Here is a 10,400-nt window from a genome sequence, read left to right as displayed (position 1 = left end):
CCCTCCCTTCCTTCCTTTCCCTCCCTCCCTTCCTTCCTTTCCCTCCCTCCTTTCCTTTCCCTCCCTTCCTTCCTTCCTTGCTGTAGGTATCTCTCTAGGACTATATGTGTGTGTATATATACATATATATATATATATATATACACATATATATACACACACATATAGTCCTATATATAGAGAGAGAGCTGAAAAGTGTGAACCTGTGTTGGGGGGGTGGAGTTTCCTCTATCAATGGAATCCCAGGTTTGGTCCCATCCCCTTCATTTTATATGTACTTATTTGTGTATGTGTGTTCTTCTCTGATAGAATAGAAGCTACTGGAGGGCAGGAACAGTTTCATTTTTGTGCACTTCCAGCTCCTGGTACAGTGCCTGCTATATAATAGGAACTTAATAAATTCTTAATTAATTGATTAATTGATCACTGCCAGACTGAGAGATCTTGCAGTTATGATTTTTTTTCCCCTTGTCTGTATTGGCCCGTGCTACTCGTGGTGGGCTTCTCATCTTTGGACCAACCCAGGAAAATGCTGACTCTTTGATCTGAGTCAGACCCACCTAATTCTGATCTGAAACCTGGATTTTTAATTCTAGTGGCCCAGCTTCTTTGGGACATTACTTAAGAAGCAGAGATGTAAGCATTCCATTCACTCCTCTGGGTTTGGACTGCACTGGGCTGAGGGACCCACAAAGAGCCTTTTCTATCCCTAGAATCTGTTTGCATAAACAGTGGTATTAACCCTTCAGCTCTGTATACTAATGACTTCTCTGCCATGAGCCAAGTATCTCTGGCGGAATACGCCTCCTTGTGGTGACACTTAGTGACTGCAACTCTCAGAACACCATATGCAGTCAGAGGAGTAAGAATGGCCGGGGTCCCAAAGAGTCACGAAAGGTGGAGTGAGGCAGTGTGTAGGTAGATGCCACATTTTAGCCATTCTGACTTGGGATCGGGTGGTATAAACGCCAAAGGAGGATATGTGCCTGGGCAAGGAGGGAGGTGCAGTAACTGGCCAGACGGAGCGCTGGCTGACCCCTCTGTGGCTCACCGAGACACGCACTCCCCCAGGGATGCAGGCCTCAGCTTGCCTGGGCCCTTACCCCTCTGTGACTCTTGCCCAGGCCCTCTTGTTAGTCCCCCAGCATTGTGAAAACCCTCCAGGGGTACTCTTGACATTGGAGAATGCAAGCTGTCTATCAGCTCTTGCCACATGACCAGCCTACCTTGTTCTCTGGTCATCCAACTCTCTGATAATATCCTTCATGGCACACTTTGTGTGCCGTTCAGAACATATTATAACCTGTTCATTCTGGGCATCTACTTCTCCATTGCCTTCTGGGTAACCTTCTGCTTTTACTTTTTCAGCACTGGCAGTCTGTAACTCACAGCCATAGAGCATCCCTGGGAGAACACCAAGGACCCATGATTTAGTGGCTAAGGTAACTCTTGCCACTGAAGCAGATCTCATTCTGCCTACAGTTTATAGCCCTAAAGAAGAGAGGCTTGTGTGGCTTTCTCCTGATCACACAGCCAGTAAAGGTCAGAAACAGAATTTGAACCCAAGTCTTCCTGGCTTGAAGTTCAGAATTCTGCCTACTCTCTTGTTTGCAGAGGGGCCCTGTGGCCCCCTTTTCCCATTGGTAAGTTCTTCTTAGAACTTCCATTTTGTTATTTGTTTGTTTTTTTGGTGCGGTAATTGGGGTTGACTTGCCCAGAGTCACACAACTAGTGAGTGTTAAGTGTCTGAGGCCAGATTTGAACTCAGGTCCTCCTGACTCCAGGGCCAGTGCTCTGTCCACTGCGCCACCTAGCTGCCCCAAGAACTTCCATTCTGAGGGAGGGATTAGGCCAACCGTACTTTATTCTCCTCCTGACTCTGCTTCTGACCCTCCACATTTCACCATCGTGCTCCCACCCAGCTATCTTCCTGCCATCTCTTAGTGCTTTCCAGCAGCTTTACTACTTAATTTTATCTTACTAGTTTCTGCCCAATATTCTAGCCTGTTAAGATCCTTTTGGATCCTGACTCTATCATCCAGCATGCTAGCTATCCTACCCAGCCTTATGTCATCTGCAAATTTGATGAGCATGCTATCTATGCCCATGTCCAAGTTTTTGATAAAAATGTTAAATAGCACAGTATCCTTGGGGTACTCTACTGGAGACTTCTGTCACATTGATATTGAGCCATTAGTAATGACTGTCTGAGTCTGGCCATACAACTAGTTCTGAGTCCATCTGATTATATTATCATCTAATCCCATATTTTTTACAGGGTCATTGCAAGTATTGCTTTTATTACTTTTGTATCATCTAATCCCCATCTCTCCACCTTCTCCACAAAAATAGTCTAAAATACTTTTCCAGAAGCTTTGCTAAAATCTAGGTAAACTCCATCCACAGCATTTGCCTCATCTACTAGTTTAGCAATCCTGACAAAAAAGGAAATGGGATGAGTCTGGCATAACCAATCCTTGATGAAGCCAGCCTGGCTCTCTGTCATCTCCACTTCCCTTTCTAGGGGAGTGTCCTGGAAACCCTCCAGGACAGTGGTAAACATCTTTGCTGGGTGACTTCTCCCTCTTTTATTCACCTCTTAATATTAACACTTAGAAGGTGGTGTTTTTCCATCTATTGTTCCATGTTTCAACCATCTTGCCTCATTTTAACATACACATGGAAGATATCTTTTTGGAGAAGAGCTTTTAAGTATTGTTTTACTCTCTTCAATCAAATACATTTTTGTAGTTTAACAAACATTCAGTACAGTGGGATCTTACATGCTCTACAGCTTTCAGTCAATTGTATGATTGTAAAGATCTGATTTATTCTAGAATATGATTTGTGAAACCATGCCCTCTATGCGTATAGGTTATTCGCATAAGAACTTTGTAGAAATGAAAAGGTGGGTTTATAGGTAAGTTTTTATTAATAATCTATCATTTATATATTTATTTTTTTGTAACAAAAGGGTCTGAAATTTTTTCCAAGCCTTTGGTATTCTCCAATATGGCCTTTTTTGTTTACTTGGTCTTGTCCAATTGTTCTTCCCATCTTTATTTTCTTTGGTTCCGTTTCTCTTTTCTCATGCAGCACATTAGGGAACTAGCTTATTAGAAGCCAAATTTGGTTACTCTACTTTCTTTGATGCTGAAAAGAATTTCTTGAAAACTGGAAGATATCTCCTTGGAATGCTTTGCTTCTTTGAGACTCTCACCAAATTTCTTTAAGCTCTCTTTTTTCCCCTGTATTTCTCACTGTTTTATAAGGTGAAACTGCTCATAATTTTCTCCCATCCCCCTCCACAAGATCTTGCCAATGAATTTTTACTCTACATCTTTCTTGCCATGGGCTATCTAATCTCTCTGCTTGACAAGGAAATAAGGTGTTTTTTGTCTGAGGTAGTTTCTAGGCTCTTTTATTCTCTTTGTTGTGACAACTGATTTATATCAGTTCAGTTTCCTTAGGAAGTAGTAGTAGTAGGCCTGGTATGGTGGCCGCTACCTATAATCCCTGTTGCTTGGGAGGTTAGAAGCTAGAGGATCTCTTGACTTCTGGAGTTCTGTACTGCAGTAAAGGTAAAGCCAATCAGATGTCCACACTAAGTCTGGGAACAGTATGGTGAACCCCCAAGAGCAGAGAGGCTACTAGGCTGTCCAAGGAGGGGTGAATTAGCCCAAGCACAAAATGGAACAGTCAAAGATCCTAAGCCAGTCAGTAGTGAGATTGGGCTCGTGAGTGGCAGCTGTACTTCCAGGCTGGGTGAGATAGGGAAACCCAGAGGAGAAAGAGGAAGGAAAGAAAAAAGAAAGGGTAGTAGTCTGTATCAATGTCATTTTTTTCATCCATTTCCCAATTTTTTTCCCAGCACCAACAACTTGTTCCAAGAAAAATGAGGTGGTAATTATTTCAATTGTAAGCTATACTTTCTTGTTTCTTCTGGTTTGATATTCTTTGATCTTTACTCTAACAACTCAGTGTTCTGAATATATGCCAAGAGCTGATTTGAAAATCATTCCCATGTTGGTAACTAGATGTTTCTTGTCCAAACCACTGTGATTTTTTTTGTAATGTCATTTGCTCCTCACAATTTCCAGTACATCCTCCCTCTTCTTGAAGAAAGTAATCATGATATGTAAGACGTGAGGCTTCTCTATGATCTACAGTCCTTTGACCTCTTTCATTTCTTTTTCCTAAATCATGTTTTTCAATATACTTTTTGTCCAGATGAACATCTACATTGATATTGTAAAGTGTGTGTGTATATATAATGCATAAAAACATAATACAATATAACATATATGTTACTTTTATCTGGAGGGTCTTAGCATGTTCTTCATAGAATATCTGTTTTTTCATCCTGTATAACACTTATTTTAATTGTAGTCTTTTGCAAGGGTTTAACCTGAAAAAATGTAATACAATATGACCAAATGTCCTTTGAAATGATATTTCCTGTTGCCTTTGGATAGATAACAAAAATCCTTGGCCAGTTCCTTTCTTGGCCTCTCCCAGGAGAAGCTGTAAGCCATTCTTCCATTGAGCCAGTGTTTCCTTTTGTCTTCTAGTTTCCTCTTGATAAAATACAGACCAAAATTTGTATAATTCAGTACCTTTGACAGTATGTCCACTTGCTGGTCACTGGACAAAGATCTTATATTTATGGGGTCATTTAGTCATTGGAGATGTGGCTGGCTCTCCGTGGCCCCATTTGGGGTTTTCTTGGCAGAAATACCGGAGTGATTGGCCATTTCTTTCTCTAGTTCATTTTACAGATGAAGAAACTGAGGCAAACGGGTTAAGAGACTTGCCCAGGGTCACACAGCTAGTAAGTGTCAAGTGTCTGAGGTCACATTTGAACTCGGGTCCTCCTGACTCCAGGGCCGGTGCTCTATCCACTGCGCCACCTCGCCGCCTGCGATAGCATTTTTCATGATGAACCCTTTGAGATTATCTTGGATCATTGTATTGCTGAGAATAGCCAAGTCATTCACGGTTGATCATTGTGCAGTATTGCTGTTACTCTGCTCACTTCACTCTGTATCAGTTCATGGGGCTTTCCAGCCCCGTGATCTTTTAATTGCTAGGTCCAGCAGTTTGTTCTTATCTCTTAGATTTCTTGACTTCATTTGATGCTGTTGACCATCCTTTCCTCCTAGAAACTTCTTCCTCCCCGAGTTTTGGTAATGCTATTCTTTCCTGATTCTTAGAATCACTCTTTCCTCTGGATCATCATCCCTGGCTCCAGTACATCCATGGGTGTACTCCAGGGTGTCCCAGGCCCTCTACTTTCTCAAGGATCTCAATCAGTTTCTGTGGGTTCAGCTTCTAAGCAGAGAATTCTGGAGATAGATAGATAGTAGATAGATAAATAGATAGATAGATAGACAGATAGACAGACAGACATTCTTCCATATGAACATCTCTAGCATTCATTGCTTAGAAAATGTGTGTGTGTGTGACCCTAGAATCTCTTCAGTCTTGTATCACCCACTGGTAAAACTCCCCCTATACATGGGAGGGCCTGATAGCTTAGGTCAGTTCTGAGCCAAGTCTGAGAGGTGAAAGATGAAGTGTGAGACACTTTGGTCTTGGTCTGAGTCCTGTCTAGCCGTAGATTTGCTTGGCACAGTGCAGAAGGACAGCTGAGCTTTAGCATTGATATGATAAGCCCCAGCAAAGTCCTGGGAGATGCCAGCAGCACCACTCATTGTGATTGACGTGACCTGGATACTTGCCAGCATCTCACTTCTGCTTACCAGCATTGCCTACCTCACAGCATCTCTCAGCCTGGGCAAGTCACTTCCATGACCTACCTCACTTTACATGGACCATACTGAACTTTGATTTGATCCATCATTCTGACCTATCTTGAGACCTTTTTGAGTCCTGACTCTGCCATCCAACATGTTGTTGACAAGCATGCCTTTTCTAGCTTCATCCAAGCCCTTGATAAAAAATTATCTGCATCACAAGCCAAAAAACTATCCCTGTGTACATCCTAGAGCCCTCCCTCTAGGCTGATGCTGATCCCTTGATGAGACTCTTTGGGTCCAGCCATTCAACCAACTCTGAGTTTACCTAACCCGCTTTTCTCCAACTTGTCCAGAAGATAGTATGGAAAAACTCTGTCAGTCGTCTTACTGAAATCAAGGTGGCTGCTACACTGTACCAGTGCCATTCCCCTGATACAGTCTGGCAACCCTATTGAAGAAGGCAGTGAGGCTACTCTAGCTTGGGGATTACTGCTTCGTTTTACTTGGTGCTTATAAATCATCCCTTTGATGATGTGTTCCAGAAATTTTCGTAGAAATCAAGGTCGAGTTATGTCAACAAGCATTTTTAAAGCAGACTCTGTACCAGATGTTGTGCTAAATTCTCAGAATACAAATATAATCAAAAAGCAAGACAGTTTCAGCCCTCAAGGAACTTGCATTCTAATGGGGTAAGACAACACAGAAAAGGAGTCTGGACGAGGTTGGGGAAGGGGAAATGAGGGCATCCTACATTGTAGACGGTCCCGGAGGAGAGTCAGGAGTGCAGCCTGGAAAGAAGGTCATTCTCACCGACCTGGAATTTTGGGCAGGAGTTCTTTACCTGGAATAATCCATGGAGAGATTTCCTGGGGTTTCTGAACTTGGATGGGAAAAAAAAATACATCTTTATTTTGATATAATTTATTTCTTTTATAATCCTTTGTGTTTTATTTTATGCATTTAAAAACATTATTCTGGGGGCACCTGGCGCAGTGGATAGAGCACCAGCCCTGGATTCAGGAAGACCTGAGTTCAAATCCGGCCTCAGACCCTGGGCAAGTCATATAACCGCCATTGCCCAACCGAAAAAACAAAACAAAACATTATTCTGAAAAGAGATCCGTAGCCTTCACCAAACTGTCAACGAGCCCCATGCCACAAGAAATGTTTAAGAACCATTGGTTTAGAGATTTCACTCTCTTCTCTCTTTTTGAAAATGGAAATATTTACCGTTTCTCTGTCCTGTGATTATTCAAAGATCATTTGCCCTTGTTCAGCAGTCACCGAGGCCAGTCCTTTCAGTTCATTCTGAGCACCAGGTTGTCTGAGCCTGGTGACCCGCCCTCAGCCAGACTCTTGACTGTCTCCTTTTGAGCTTGGATTTCAAATCCCTATTGCCCATTTTTGAGCCGTCTTTCTGAGTTCAGTGGTCAAACCCCCTGGCAGAGAAAACAGAAGATCTGAGTTGAATTCAGAGAATGAGTTGTGCATTCTCTCTCTGGGGCCTAGCCTTTCTTTTGATCCTTTTTTGAAAATTCAGCATTTCAAAAAGAAGCCCTGTGTTGGGAAGGGGGGTTACCTCCAAGTCTTACCTGGCCTTAATTCTAAGCAAGCAACCCCATAGAAGGTAGAACTGCCAGAAAATTGTCTCACCAACCTCTGCTGGTGGTACAGCTGTCAATACAAACCCATTTAGGAGGCTGAGAACATCACAGGCAAAATCTTGACTGGCCCTGGTCCAAAATTATTATTATTAACAATAATAATAACAGCATTTAGATATCATTTCAAAGTCTGCAGAACACTTTGCAAATATTATCTCATTTTATCTTTTCACTAATCCTGGGAAGCAGGTACTATTATTATCCCCCATTTTACAGAGGAAAATACTGAGGCAGACAGAGATTACCTGAGTTGTCATGGGTCACAGAGCTAGTAGGTATGTGAAGCCATATTTGTACTCTGGTCTTCCTGACACCGGGTCTAGCACTCTATCCACCATGCCACCAGCTGCCAACAAATTGTCCTCTTGCTCAGGTACTGGCTAGCTTTATGACCGTAGGCAAGTCACTTGTGTGACTTATCTCACAGTATTATTATGAGCCAAATGGTTGCTCTGAACATTTAGAGGAGGATATTGAAAAGCTGAATGGCAGCCCGGATAGGGATGGATCCAGAGGAGGTACTAGAAGGGCTCTCTTGTGGAAGGAGGGATGAGCTGCATGGCCCCAGGAAGCAATCTCTAACCATGAGGGCTACTCCAGAGGCGTGGGCTGCCTTTCTGCTTCCTTACAGGGCTGCAAGCAAAGATGAAATGACCCCTCGTCTGCATTTTATTAGGAAATATATGTCCATGTCCTGACCATGTTTGATGACCTCTGATAGTTTTCCCAAGTCTGCTTGTGACCTGCAGGGATACTAAGGCTGAGCCCAACATCATCAATGTTCTGAATTCTCTGCAGCCTTCAGTGTTGCCTCAAAGTGCACTGAATTTGGTGTGAGTCTGTGTAGGGCCTCAGGTAGGCCCCTGCCCACCCTGGCTAGGCAGAAGGGTGGGGAAGCTTCTTGGGTACATACAAGTTGGGCTAGCTATGCCATATCCATAACCCTGGCTAGCTCTCCTGGGAGTATCCCCTCTTTCTCAGTAATACCTGCATTCCCAGAACACATTTCTGCACCATCACAGTTGGCACTTCACCAAGGTCAAGGCTCAAGCTGTGTGTGGCATATCTAAGCTAGTCATGGGAAGTAACATGGTTGTGAATTTAGGCGGGCTTTCAAGGGTGGACAGGGCAGGACCTTTAGTTAAGAGCTCTTTATGCTGCCATAATAATCATGGCTATCTTGAGAAAACACTTCATAAATCATTTGTCATGATTTCAGTCGATTATTACAACACCCCTCTGAGCTAGTTAGTAGAGGTGGGATTTAGCTTAACTTTATAGGTAACCAAACAGGTTTAGAGAGGTTCAGAGTCCTAAATGGAAGAGCTGGCATCTGAATCCAGGGTTTCCTGATTGCCAAGGCCATGGTTGTCTGTATTCCCCTCTTTGCTTTGTGGAGATTAAATGTGCCCAAAGTTATTGGCTCTGTCAGAAGGAGCCCTGTGAAGTTAGCTTCTGGGTAAACAGGAGCCTGCAGGTTCCATCTGAATAGCGATTGGTGACTAGAAAAGACAAGTAAGAGTAACCGATCCTGGTCCTCTGTCCCAGTGTAAGGACGGGCTCTGGGACAGCGCCTGTGAAGTGCAAGCTGAGAAACTGGTAAAGAGTCAGATGGAAGCTGAGTATTCTCCAGGGTGGTTTAAGGTAAGCACAGGAACTTGGAGCCTGGATCAATGGGTGCTTTGATTCAAAATAACAAAGAGTGAGAGAGAGCCCCTCTGTAGATAGTCACCACTGGCCAAGCTGCCTCACAAGGGGCATAAACAACAAGGCTTTAGATCTGGCCTTGAAGGCCAGAGCCTGAGTCCTGGAACTTGGTGTTTTAACAGAGGAAGGGAAGAGTCTCTCCTGTGAGATTTAGGGGTGATAGAAGGAGAATGTAACACTGGGGACTGGGATCAGGGGTGCGCAGATCTGATGGACTCCCCCTTCTTGGCAGGCCACATGTGAATGGGGACATCGGCTGCCCTTAGGAAGGCTGGAGTGGAGCCCACGTCCCTGGCAAGTGGTCAGGGCCATGCCCCCAGGGAACCAGTGAGCAAGGCCTAGGCTGCCAGTTTGGGTGGTGAGAAGTAGAAAACAAAACTGCTGGCTCCTTTTGGGTCAGCAGGAGAAATGGAAACATGGGCTCCACTGGTAGGTGCCCAGGGAGATGTACAGTATGGCCCAAAGAACCAGCTGGGGTCAGATGGGGCTTCGTTGGCCCCAGAACTGACACGCTGAGTCATCCATCCTGGCCCTGACTTCCTCAAGGGCAGGGAGAGCTGGCCAGCTCCTGCACTGGAGGTGGGGGGAGCCATGGCAGGCAGGGGGCCCAGCCTCTTGGCAACTCAATCTGAACTGGGCTATTCTGGATGTCGTTTTTCTTAGGCTGTTCCAGTTATTGCTGCAAGTCAGTTGGCAAAATACTAAAGTTCATCTGTATGCTTAACAGTTCCTTAAATCCAGCTCTGACCATGGCAGTGTCCTGCTGAAAAGCCTTCAGTAGTTCCCATTACCTGTAGAAAAACCCCAGCTTTCCCCCACCTGGCATTCCCAAGACCCTCAGTGATCTGTGCTCCCCACACCTTGACTCTGCCAATATGACACCTCACTATTGCCCAGATGCGCCATGCTATTCCTTCCTCTGCACCTTTGTCTATGTGACTCCTGGCCCTAGCTAGCTTTCTGTTTGCTCCCTGCCACCATTCCCACTTGTTGAATTTCTGCCCGTCCTTTCAAGCCAAGCTTCACTGGTGGCCTTGTTATATGTGAGCTTTCCTTCCCTAGGCCTCCTGGGCCTTTGTGCTTTGCCTGTCTCACCTTTTTCTATTTCGTATTTGTTATTTGTGACTGTATGTCATGGCCACTGTTAGACCATCTGGACTATCTCTGAATCTCTTCCTACACCCTTGGATCCAGTAGCCATCTAAAGCTTGTTAAAGAATAGATGTTTTTGAGCACCTGCTTACCACATGCAAGGTGCCCTGAGGGCTCC

At 44.2% G+C, this 10,400-nt stretch overlaps 1 protein-coding gene across 1 annotated transcript in view; it reads left to right on the top strand.

Moving 5' to 3' along the window:
- Window positions 1–10,400, top strand: part of TESK2 (testis associated actin remodelling kinase 2) — a 149,525-nt gene that overhangs the window by 133,413 nt on the left and 5,712 nt on the right. The gene's annotated exons all lie outside the window — the stretch shown is intronic.

This window comes from Vombatus ursinus, unplaced genomic scaffold (assembly GCF_900497805.2).
Source record: "Vombatus ursinus unplaced genomic scaffold, bare-nosed wombat genome assembly UNPS02014825.1, whole genome shotgun sequence".
NCBI classification, from domain to species: domain Eukaryota; kingdom Metazoa; phylum Chordata; class Mammalia; order Diprotodontia; family Vombatidae; genus Vombatus; species Vombatus ursinus.
This window is presented reverse-complemented; position numbering and strand designations above follow the sequence as displayed.